Source organism: Oncorhynchus kisutch, linkage group LG1 (genome assembly GCF_002021735.2).
Source record: "Oncorhynchus kisutch isolate 150728-3 linkage group LG1, Okis_V2, whole genome shotgun sequence".
Lineage (NCBI taxonomy): Eukaryota > Metazoa > Chordata > Actinopteri > Salmoniformes > Salmonidae > Oncorhynchus > Oncorhynchus kisutch.
Window position 1 is genome coordinate 45,012,666 of NC_034174.2, and position 12,648 is coordinate 45,025,313.

Consider the following 12,648-nt stretch of genomic DNA (forward strand, 5'->3'; position numbering starts at 1 on the left):
CAGTAGATTGCAACACCTCCCCCTTGGCAGTTCAATCATGACGAAAAATGTTGTAGCTGGTTATGGAAATGGCCTTCCTAAGCCAGGATTCAGACACGGCAAGGACATCAAAGAATAAATGGAGCAGATTTCTGGGCGTGATAGAATATATTCAGGGCATAATGTGCAGACAGGGGTATGGTGGGGTGTGGGTACAGAGGGGGTAAGTCCAGGCACTGGGTGATGATAAGAGAGGTTGTATCTCTGGATAAGCTGGTTATAATGGGTGAGGTCACCGCATGTGTGGGAGGTGGGACAAAGGAGGTATCAGAGGTATAATGAGTGGAACTAGGGGCTCCTCAGTAAACTGAAACAATGATAACTAACCTAAACAACAGTATACAAGGCATATTGACATATGAGAGAGACATACAGCGAGGCATAAAGTAATCACAGTCGTTGATTTGGAGAGCTAGCTAAGACAACAACAACAGCTAATCAGCTAAAACAACAACAGGTAAAATGGCGATGACTGGACAGAGGGTCGGTTAACTATAGACAGAGCCTGTGTTCGCAGCTGGGGCCAGCAGATAAACAAAAAAAACACACCAAAAAAATAATAAAATGCTTTTGGTACTAGATTAATTATCTGATCCTTTGATTGGGTGGATAACGTCATGCTGCAAGAGCTCTGATAGGTCAGAGGACGTCCTCCGGAAGTTGTCATAATTACTGTGTAAGTCTATGGAAGGGAGAGAACTATGAGCCCCCTAGGTTTTTGTAGTCATTGTACCCAGAGGAGGACAGAAGCTAGCTGTCCTCCAGCTACACCTAGGTGCTACCCTACCTAGTACTGCTGAGGCTATTGAGAGCTGCTGAGGCAACCTTCATTGCAAAATAGTGTGTTTTAATCAATTATTTGGGGATATGTGAATATAGTTAGTATAGTTTTATCTAAAACGGAAAACTTTTTTAATGTTTCACTATTTTGATTTTTATGAAATTCCCTGAGGAGGATGGTCCTGCACTTCCTACATTGTTTTTTCCATCCCTCTAAGTCATCCATCTATCCGTCCAAGGAGAGAGAGAGAGAGCGAGAGAGAGGGAGAGAGAGAGAGACAGAGGTAGGGAGGGAGGGAGGCATGCAGGGAGCAGGTGTCAGGCAAGCAGGTCTCGCATATGTTAACAAAGCAGGCCAGGGCACCTCAGAGATCGTGGAAAGATTCACAAGTGGTTAGCTAGCTCCAATCTGATCCCTGCCTCCCTCCTGAGGTACACATACAAACACACACACAGACGGAAACACACACACATGCAGGTGCACACACACATGCCCTAAGGAGAGATCTCACCTGTCGAGTTTGACAGCTTGAGCTTCCGCACACACATAACGCTCTCTCGCTCTAACACACACACAGTCATGGGGGAGTGATGCAGGAGCTCTTCATCAGGTGTGAGTGGCAGGGCATTGGGTCTAGCTGACAGATTGAACAGGAGTGTTTAGAAAGACAGAGCTGTGGTACTGAGCTCTATCAGCCCTGGCCTCTACTGCAGCTACTGTAGCTATAGTAACACTGTTTTTCAGACATCTTCCTGTGTACTTCCTAGTAGTCCTTCTTCCTGAAAGCCACTAAGAGCATCTGCTGGGTGACTAAGTGCTAATGTGACAGAGAGAACAGGAAAACAGGACAAAAGAGCCTAGACCCTAGGGGTATGTCCCTAACAGTGCACTATATTGGTGATAGGGTGCCATTTGGGACACAGCCTCCATCTTCAGCGGTCCAGAGGTTATCTCCGATGTCATTATGTATTATGTGTCCCCAAGCTAAAGCACAGAAGGACGTACTGTGCTCCACAGATGCCTTTTTAATTGATCGCTAACCATATAGAAGTCTTTTTTAATCAACTCAGGCCTTGGGGTCAGTAGCACTATTGGTTCATTCTACCCCTCTAATCAGGGAGAAATCAGTAGATATGTTTTATTTATTTATTTAATTGAACCTTTATTCAACTAGGCAAGTCAGTTAAGAACAAATGCTTATTTAAAATGACGGCCTACCCCGGCCAAACCCTAACCCAGACAACACAGGGCCAATTGTGCGCCACCATATGGGACTCCCAATCACAGCCGGTTGTGATACAGACTGGTATCGAGCCAGGGTCTGTAGTGGCGCCTCTATATTGACATGGGGATGATAAAATATCCTCAGGCAACATCTTCATAATATCAAATACAAACACGATTACTTGTGTCTTCCTCAACTATAGAATAGCATGTTACATAATTAGTCTTTAAATTTCATTATAAACTGGGTGGTTCGAGCCCTAAATTCTAATTGGCTGACAGCCATGGTATATCATATCGTATACCACGGGTATGGCAAAACATGTATTTTTACTGCTCTAATTACGCTGGTAACCAGTTTATAATAGCAATAAGGCACCACAGGGGTTTGTGGTATATGGCCAGTATATCACGGTTAAGGGCTGTGTCCACTCCGCGTTGCGTTGTGCATAAGAACAGCCCTTAGCCGTGGTATATTGCCCATGTACCACACCCCCTCGTGCCTTATTGCTTAATTATATCATCCTCCATCTAGCTCAGAGACAGATGCATTGCCCCTGCAGGATGGCTGTGACCAACCCTAGTAGACTGCTCCTTCATACACTCTGGCTACATCCCAGGTGGCACCCTGTCATGCCCACTGGCTCCTCCCTCTTCCTCTTGTTTGCTCTCTGCCCTGGATTACTATGGTTTCCCTGTTTTTTACAGACCAAATACTACTCCCCCCTTGAGCTTCCCCGCCGGAATAAGAACTATCGTCTCTCCTCTAACGTCTCTCCTCTGACGCCGTTACCTGCATCGTGGCTCACGCCGCAACTGGTCTGTTAACTATACTACTGGTAGCAAGATTAACTCTCTCTGGTCTCACTCGCGCCCTGCTCCCAATCATCTCGCACTGTAAACCATGACTGCTTACACCCCCTTCAGCCTAACACTATCCATAAACTCAACTCTCGAGCATCACAATACTAACTTTGGTCTCCTCAACACTCGATCCATGAACCACAAAGCCCCCTTACTGCATTGACTTAAAACAAGCTAGACTTCCTCCTCCTAACGGAAACATGGCAACATCCTGGTGATTTATTTTCTCTTAACCAATCTACTCCTGCTGGTTATGGCTACCTTTGTCATCCCCCACTTCACCGGCCGTGGTGGCAGCCTAGCTGTACTGTTCAACTCTAAAATCGGAATAACTGAACTGTCTCTCCCGAGTGTCTCCTCATTTGAATACCTTGCTTACAAATCATCTGTCTCCATGACCACTATACTTGTGTACCGTCCTCCTAAAGATAATGAATCGTTCCTGTCAGAACTATCTGAACCCCTCACCATTGCTGTCCCATTTTAACCCTGTTTACTCCACCCTCTCATTTCACCACCACATAAAACAGACAGACAAATCCTCATTCTTCCATCTCTGCAACATTGCCAAAGTCCTCCCTCTCCTGTCCTGCCGCTGAAACCCTCACATATGCATTCTTCTCCTTACGTCTTGACTACTGCAACTCACTACTCTCCAGGATCAACTCAAGTTCCCTCCATAAGCTCCAAATGGTTCAAAACTCTGCAGCCCGACTCACCCACACCATGTCCTGTCAGCACATCACCCCTGTCCTCTGTGGACTCCACTGTCTCCCAACGCATTGATTTCAAGATCCTCCTTCTGATCTACAAAGCACTACACCACCTTGCCCACCCTTACCTCTCAAACCATCTTCTCCTTCTACCCTCTTACCTCTCAAACCATCTTCTCTTTCTACCCCCTTACCTCTCAAACCATCTTCTCCTTCTACCCCCTTACCTCTCAAACCACCTTCTCCTTCTACCCCCTTACCTCTCAAACCATCTTCTCCTTCTACCCCCTTACCTTTCAAACCATCTTCTCCTTCTACCCTCTTACCTCTCAAACCATCTTCTCTTTCTACCCCCTTACCTCTCAAACCATCTTCTCCTTCTACCCCCTTACCTCTCAAACGTTCTTCTCCTTCTACCCCCTTACCTCTCAAACCATCTTCTCTTTCTACCCCCTTACCTTTCAAACCATCTTCTCCTTCTACCCTCTTACCTCTCAAACCATCTTCTCCCTCTACCCCCTTACCTCTCAAACCTTCTTCTCCCCTGCCAACCCACACGCGCACCCCCCCCCCCTCCCCCAACACACACACACACACACACACACACACACACACACACACACACACACACACACACACACACACACACACACACACACACACACACACACACACACACACACACACACACACAAGCAAAAAGCAGCATTTAGATCTTACCTTACCCTCTGCCCTAAATCTGGTTCATATCCATATCCAAATCCCAATCCTCTCCCCATAGACTGATACATCACACTCTTTCCCTTCTTGAGGCCACCCCTCTCTTCATTTATGTCTTGTTTAGGATGATTTTCTGTTTGTCTTTTTTATTTCTATAATTGTAAAGCATCTTTGGGTCCTTGAAAAGTGCTATACAAGTCCCATGTATTATTCTTCTTCTTCTTCTTATTACCTATATAGTGCACTACTTTTGACCAGGGCCAATAGGGTACCCTAGTAGACTGCTACAGAGTGTATGAAGGAGCAGTCTACTGAGTTGGTCACAGCCACCCTGCAGGGGCCATGCATCTGTCTCTAAGCTAGAGAATGGAAGATGATATTATTGTATTACCCAGAGCAAACGCTTACAGCATCATTAGTACTTTGTTTTGGGCTTCACTATGGGACAATCCGTCACTGAGCTAGTCCCACTGAGCTGTGCAGTGCTTTGTGTGCATGCGTGTATATGTATGTGTGCGTGTGTGTATCCTCGCAGGCCCGTTGGTTGACATTAAAGGAGGTCCTGCCTGATGATAAGATAACACTTTCTCCAAGTCTCCGTCCTTCTCTTTCTCCGATCTTCTCTCTCTCCGTCCTTCTCTCTCTCTCCCATCCTTCTCTCTCTCTCTGCCTTTCTCTCTCTCTGCAACATAATATAACTTTACAAATGGCCCCTGTAGCTAATCAAAACTATTTGCTTAATTTCATGTGAAAATGGACCAGTGTTGCTCCTCATTGGAAATATGTTATTGTGAGAGCTTCCTGTTAGCTCTCTAATTTTATGTCACATGCATCATTCTACTACCTTCAAGCACGTCAATCCTCGCAATGCTGCCGGTCCGGATGGCATCCCAAGCCATGTTCTCAGAGCATGCGTCATGTAGCACTCACTTCTGTCATCATGAAGGGCTTTGAAAGTCAAGGACCATATCAACTAGGACCCACTACAATTTGCATACCGCCCCAACAGCTCTGCGAACAACGCAATCGCCATTGCACTGCACAGCACACTGCCCTATCCCACCTAGACAAGAGGAATACCTATGTGAGAATGCTGATCGTGGGCTGCAGCTCAACTTTCAAAACCTTAGTGCACAGCAAGTGAGTGTGTGCTGCCCTCTTGTACTCCCTGTTCACCATGAAAGCATGGCCACGCACGACTCCAACTCAATCATCACGTTTGCTAACGACACGACAGGGGTAGGCCTGAGACAGCCTAACAGGGAGGACCTCAGATCCCTGGTGTAACAATGCCAAGAAAATAAGCTCTCCCTCGTCATCAACAAAACAAAGGAGCTGATCGTGGACTACAGCAGACAGAAGAGAGATCCTCATTGACGGGGCAACATTGGGTCGGGTCAAAAGCTTCAAGTTCCTCTACGTGCAAATCAATGAAATCCTGAAATGGTCTCAACACACCAACACCGTGGTGAAGAAGGCAGGAACAGCACCCCTAAGAGCCTCACAAACTTCTACATAAGTTAGGCGTTACTGAGAGCATTATGTCGGGCTGCATTACTGCCTGGTACGGCAACTGCAATGCCCTCAACTGCATGGCTCTCCAGAGGGTGGTGTGGTCAGCCGAACGCATCATCGGGGACACACTGCCTTCCCTCCGGGACATCTACAGCACTCAGTGTCAAAGGAATGCCAAGAAGATCATTATGGACCTCACAGTCACCTGAGCCACAGACTGTTCACTGCTACCAACCCCTGTGACACAGCTCACAATCCAGAGGTGGAGGAATCTACTATGTGTCGTGTTGCATATTCTCCAGGCAGCGCACCTGCTGATAGCCCACTCAGTAGCACATAATCTACTGTAGGTGGAACAGCCTCTCCTCTAAGGGCCAGGAAAAAGACTGTTGCTTTAATTGTTAGCCAGAAAGGATTTAAAATCCAATCAAATCAGTTTATTTGTCACGTACACAGTTTAGCAGATGTTATAGCGGGTGGAGCGAAATGCTTATGTTAATAGATCCAAACAATGCAAACAAGTATACAAATAATCAACAACAACAACAAAAAATCTAGAAATGTTGGAATGAATCAAATGAACTACCCAACTAGCATGGTACCTGTAATCCGAAGGAAATCTATACATATTTATACACCAGATGAATTTGCACAGGATACACTAAGAATGATAGGTACAGCAATAGATATATCAGTGAGCTATGTCAAGAGTCCAGTGTATAGATAAATACGCGGTGTGTAAAAAAAAATGTTACTAAAATACAATGTACAGTAGAATAATTATTAGAATGAGCTATGTCGAGAATACACTATTTAAATACACAGTGTGAAACGGGAAGTGTCCAGTGGTTTATGGTTTCTGTAACACAGGACAGCAGCGTTGGCTGTGTGTGTGTGTGTGTGTGTGTGTGTGTGTGTGTGTGTGTGTGTGTGTGTGTGTGTGTGTGTGTGTGTGTGTGTGTGTGTGTGTGAGTGTGTATGTGCATATGTTTGTGAGTATGAGGTGTGTGAGTATGATAGCTTGCGTGTGTATTTTGTGTGAGTGAGTGTACATCACCTGGTAGAGGGCTAGTGATGGCTGTTCAACAGTCTGATGGTTGGTAATAGAAGCTGTCCAACAGTCTGATGGTCTGGTAATAGAAGCTGTTCAACAGTCTGATGTTCTGGTAATAGAAGCTGTCCAACAGTCTGATGGTCTGGTAATAGAAGCTGTCCAACAGTCTGATGGTCTGGTAATAGAAGCTGTCCAACAGTCTGATGGTCTGGTAATAGAAGCTGTCCAACAGTCTGATGGTCTGGTAATAGAAGCTGTCCAACAGTCTGATGGTCTGGTAATAGAAGCTGTCCAACAGTCTGATGGTCTGGTAATAGAAGCTGTCCAACAGTCTGATGGTCTGGTAATAGAAGCTGTCCAACAGTCTGATGGTCTGGTAATAGAAGCTGTCCAACAGTCTGATGGTCTGGTAATAGAAGCTGTTCAACAGTCTATTGGCCTGGTAAGAGGTCCATCCAAAAAGTAATTAATTAACATTTTTCAATTCCATATGTACTAGGATGTTAAGTTTTGGTTTCTTGGGCTTCAGGAATGTGACTGAAAAAGTGCCTCAAGCCTTGAAAAAGAAAACATTTTACTGATTGAAAGTGTAAGGGGACACCTTTGAACAAATGCCGTGGTCAAGGCTTCGACGGCGCCAGTATAATGATTGGAGATTACTCAGGTGTTCAAAAGTGCATATCAGACCGAGAGCCTAATGCTTCTTACCTGCTGACCAAACCGTCCGCGTTGTGTGTGCAAGGACGTTGCGAAATAAATGTACACATACACGTTATTCAATAATTTGCTTGTGCGCGTCAACAAGCGTCTGCATAGCCAGTCGCTAAAATATAACTTGGTTTAAGGTATATTTACCGCCACCAACTGGAGTGGAGTGTGGACCTTGTTCATCTTTCAATCACCCACATGGATATATGCTCATAAAACCAACGAGGCGGGACTGGCTTGGCAAGTCCCGCCTCTCCCATCTACTCTTTGGGTTTTATGAGCATATATCCACGTGGGTGATTGAAAGATGAATGAGGTCCACACTCCAGTCCAGTTGGTGGCGGTAATATACCTTACAGTTGGTTACCAACCACCATGTAAAATCCACAGAAGAAGAAAGATGAACAAGGAGAGATTAATCAAGAAACTGCTTTTTTTATCTGTGGATTAATTGTCGGAGTAGATCACACACGATTTTCTATGACTCAGAATGGGTCAAAATTCTACAATGATCCAGCATATTAGGTCAAATACCGAGTCCATATTATGGCAAGTACAGCTCAAATAAGCAAAGAGAAACGACAGTCCATCATTACTTTAAGACAAGCAGGTCAGTCAATCCAAGTTTCGTCAACTGCAGTCGCACAAACCATTAACAGATATGATCAAACTGACTCTCATGAGGACCGCCACAGGAAAGGAAGACCCAGAAATACCTCTACTGCAGAGGATAAGTTCATTAGAGTTACCAGCCTCAGAAAGGGCAGCCCAAATAAATGCTTCAGAGTTCAAGTAACAGACACATCTCAACATCAACTGTTTAGAGGAGACTGCGTGAATCAGGCCTTCATGGCTGACTTACTGCAAAGAAACCACTACTTAAGGACACCGATAATAAGAAGAGACTTGCTTAGGTCAAGAAACACGAGCAATGAACATTAGACCTGTGGAAATCTGTCCTTTGGTCTGATGAGTCCAAATTTGAGATTTTTGGTTCCAACCGCTGGGTTTTTGTGAGACGCAGAGCAGGTGAACTGATGATCTCCGCATGTGTGGTTCTCACCGTGGAGCATGAACGAGGAGGTGTGATGGTGTGGGGATGCTTTGCTGGTGACACTGTCAGTGATTTATTTCGAATTCAAGGCACATTTAACCAGCATGGCTTCCACAGCATGCTGCAGTGATATGCCATCTCATCTGGTTTGCGCTTAGTGGGACTGTCATTTGTTTTTCAACAGGACAATGACCCAACACACACCTCCAGGTTGTGTAAGGACTATTTGACCAAGAAGGAGAGTGATGGAGTGCTGCATCAGATGTCCTGGCCTCCACAATCACCCGACATCAACCCAATTGAGATGGTTTGGGATGATTTGGACCACAGAGTGAAGGAAAAGCAGCCAACAAGTGCTCAGCATATGTGGGAACTTCTTCAAGACTGTTGGAAAAGCATTCCAGGTGAAGCTGGTTGAGAGAATGCCAAGAGAATGCAAAGCTGTCATCAAGTTAAAGGGTGGCTACTTTGAAGAATCTCGATTCTTGTATTACTTTTTTGGTCACTACATGATTCCATGTGTTATTTCATAGTTTAGATGTTTTCACTATTATTCTACAATGTAGAAAATAGTACAAAATAAAGAAAAACCCTTGAATGAGTAGGTGTGTCGAAACGTTTGACTGGTACTGTAATTGGTTCACAGTTTTGGTATTTAACCTGCATGCGAGGAATGCGTCTGGCGGGGATAGATCAAACCGACGATTGCGCACGCAGAGCCGGTTTGGTCAGCATGTTAGGTTGTTCTTCATGAGTTTTAGTTTAGAAAACGATCTCTCCGCAGAAGTACCAGTTGCAGGGATGGGAACGAAAGCTTGATTGCTGTAGCAATATCAGGAAAACTGAACAGAAGGGAGTGGTGTTTAAAAATTCAGCAGTTCTGCAACATTTTTAATTGAGCCTCACGTTCTCCTTAATTTCCGGCCTCAACACATTACGGAAAGGGATTAACTGTATTGGAAGCTCTTAGGACAGGTCATCTGGGTACTGGACAGATAATAAATTGGCAGATGGAAACAGATTATTATCTTTAGAGGACAACAGTTCTTGAGGGCTTGAACAAAAAAAATATTTTAAGATTTGTTTCATACTGGTGAAGCAGCATTTGAGTTGTGTGGCTGCACAACAGTTCAATGTGGAACACACAGACACAGAAGATAAACACCCACCAAACACAAGTGGGAAAAGGCTACCTAAGTATGATTCTCAATCAGAGACAACTAAGGACACCTGCCTCTGATTGAGAACCATACCAGGCCAAACGCAAAAATCCCAAGTCATAGAAAAAGGAACATAGACAACCCACCCAACTCACGCCCTGACCATACTAAACAAAGACATAACAACAGAACTAAGATCAGAACGTGACAGGGAGTCTCTCAAGTTGGATTTATTTTGATTTAATTGAATTGAACTTCAATATTGCAGGCCATTTTTGTAGGCTATTAGCCAGAAAAAAAACTGCTGAATTCATCAAAGTGGCTGAATTTATCCTCAAGCCGAACTAGTTTTTTCCTCACTATCTAGGTTTCCATCCAATTGGAGACAGATTTTCATGCAAATATTCTAAAAACAATATTCTAAAAACAATATGTGCATTTTCCCACCAGAGATGTTTCCATCAAATGGACTTCTTGCAGATAAAAGGCTGTGCGTGATGATGTAGTGCATATACACATTTATTTTTCTCTTAAATTCCCACTACATTTTCCATTGCATTTTTAACTCTACCGATGGTTTTCTCACAAAAAAAGGTTTGCTTTATATAGTGTGTGCCCACAATGGTATTGGCAAGAGAACTCTAGCCAACCGCGCTATCTGCACACTGTTGGCTACAGCGCACGTATCGAACACTGATACGTGCGCTGTCCATCTGTCCATATGATGAGATTATATGGACAGATGGCAGCCAAGCATCGACGGTCATGTCACCAGAACAAGACCCTAGATATTTATTGGAAAGCAGCATGAAGCTCATCACCTTGCACTTTCACCACCCTGTGAAGTTCATCATCACTTATTTCATCTGTAGCCTAATAAACTCTGTGCTTTCCCGACAAGTTGTAGTGGGAGGACCACACGACATTGCATCGCGTGACTCCAGGTTTCCTTCGATATGATGGTCATTATGTCAGTATTTGTGCGTAAATGCCTTTCCATCGACATTTCTCATGTAAGTAATTATTCCCGACACAAAAACATCTCACCTTGTCTAGCATGTTTTGTTTCCTCAACGTTTGGAACGTTTACAGACAAATGCTCTGTTTCCATCAGGCCTGTCATGAAATGTTTTATCTGACATGTACTTTAGTCGCATAAAAGTTTGGATGGAAACCTGGTTACTGTTAGGCTATTTCACGTGACATTTATTTTATAAAAGGTTTATAAATAGCAGCCAAATAGCAGCAAAATACACTATATAGCTTTAGATAGTACACTGAATAATGAAACAATCCCTAGTAAAGCTAGTGTTTTCATGGTGGACTGACTGTATTATTTACCATTAATAGACTGGTTTTAAGCACAATACATTTGTATTCATGCTAAGAGAGAGCATGAGGACAGCTCATGTCATGCAGGTTCAGGGAGCCTATACAGGACAGTTGTAAAACTCGGCAAAAGAAGAAACATCCTCTCACTGTCAACTGCGTTTATTTTCAGCAAACTTCACGTGCAAATATTTGTATGAACATGACAAGATTCAACAACTGAGACATAAACGGAACAAGTTCACAGACATGTGACTAACAGAAATTGAATAATGTGTCCCTGAACAAAGCGGGGGTCAAAATCAAAAGTAACAGTGTGGCCACCAGCTACATTAAGTACTGCAGTGCATCTACTCCTCATGGACTGCACCAGATTTGCCAGTTCTTGCTGTGAGATGTTACCCCACTCTTCCACCAAGGCACCTGCAAGTTCCTGGACATTTCTGGGGAGAATGGCCATAGCCCTCACCCTCCGATCCAACAGGTCCCAGACATGCTCAGTGGGATTGAGATCCGGGCTCTTCGCTGCCCATGGCAGAACACTGACATTCCTTTCTTGCAGGAAATCACACACAGAACGAGCAGTATGGCTGGTGGCATTGTCATGCTGGAGGGTCATGTCAGGATGAGCCTGCAGGAAGGGTACCACATGAGGGAGAAGGATGTCTTCCCTGTAACACACAGCGTTGAGATTGCCTGCAATGATAACAAGCTCAGTCCGATGATGCTGTAACACACTGCCCTAGACCATGACGGACCCTCCACCTCCACCTCCAAATCATTCTCACTCCAGAGTACAGTCCTCAGTGTAATGCTTATTCCTTCGACGATAAACACGAATCCGACCATCACCTCTGGTGAGACAAAACCACAACTCGTCAGTGAAGAGCACCTTTTGCCAGTCCTGTCTGGTCCAGCGATGGTGGGTTTGTGCCCATAGGCAACGTGGTTGCCAGTGATGTCTGGTGAGGACCTGCCTTACAACGGGCCTACAGGCCTTCAGTCCAGCCTCTCTCAGCCGATTGCTGAAAGTCTGAGCACTCATGGAGGGATTGTGTGTTCCTGGTGTAACTCGGACAGTTGTTGTTGCCATCCTGTACCTGTCCCGCAGGTGGGATGTTTGGATGTACCGATCCTGTGCAGGTGTTGTTACACGTGGTCTGCCACTGCGAGGACGATCAGCTGTCCATCCTGTCTCCCTGTAGTGCTGTCTTAGGCGTCTCACAGTACGGACATTGCAATTTATTGCCCTGGCCACATCTGCAGTCTTCATGCCTCCTTGCAGCATGGCTAAGGCACGTTCACGCAGATGAGCAGGGACCCTGGGCATCTTTCCTTTGGGTGTTTTTCAGAGTCAGTAGAAAGGTCTCTTTAGAGTCCTAAGTTTTCATAACTGTGACCTCAATTGCCTACCTTCTGTAAGCTGTTAGTGTCTTGACGACCGTTCCAATGGTGCATGTTCATTAATTGTTTATGGTTCATTGAAT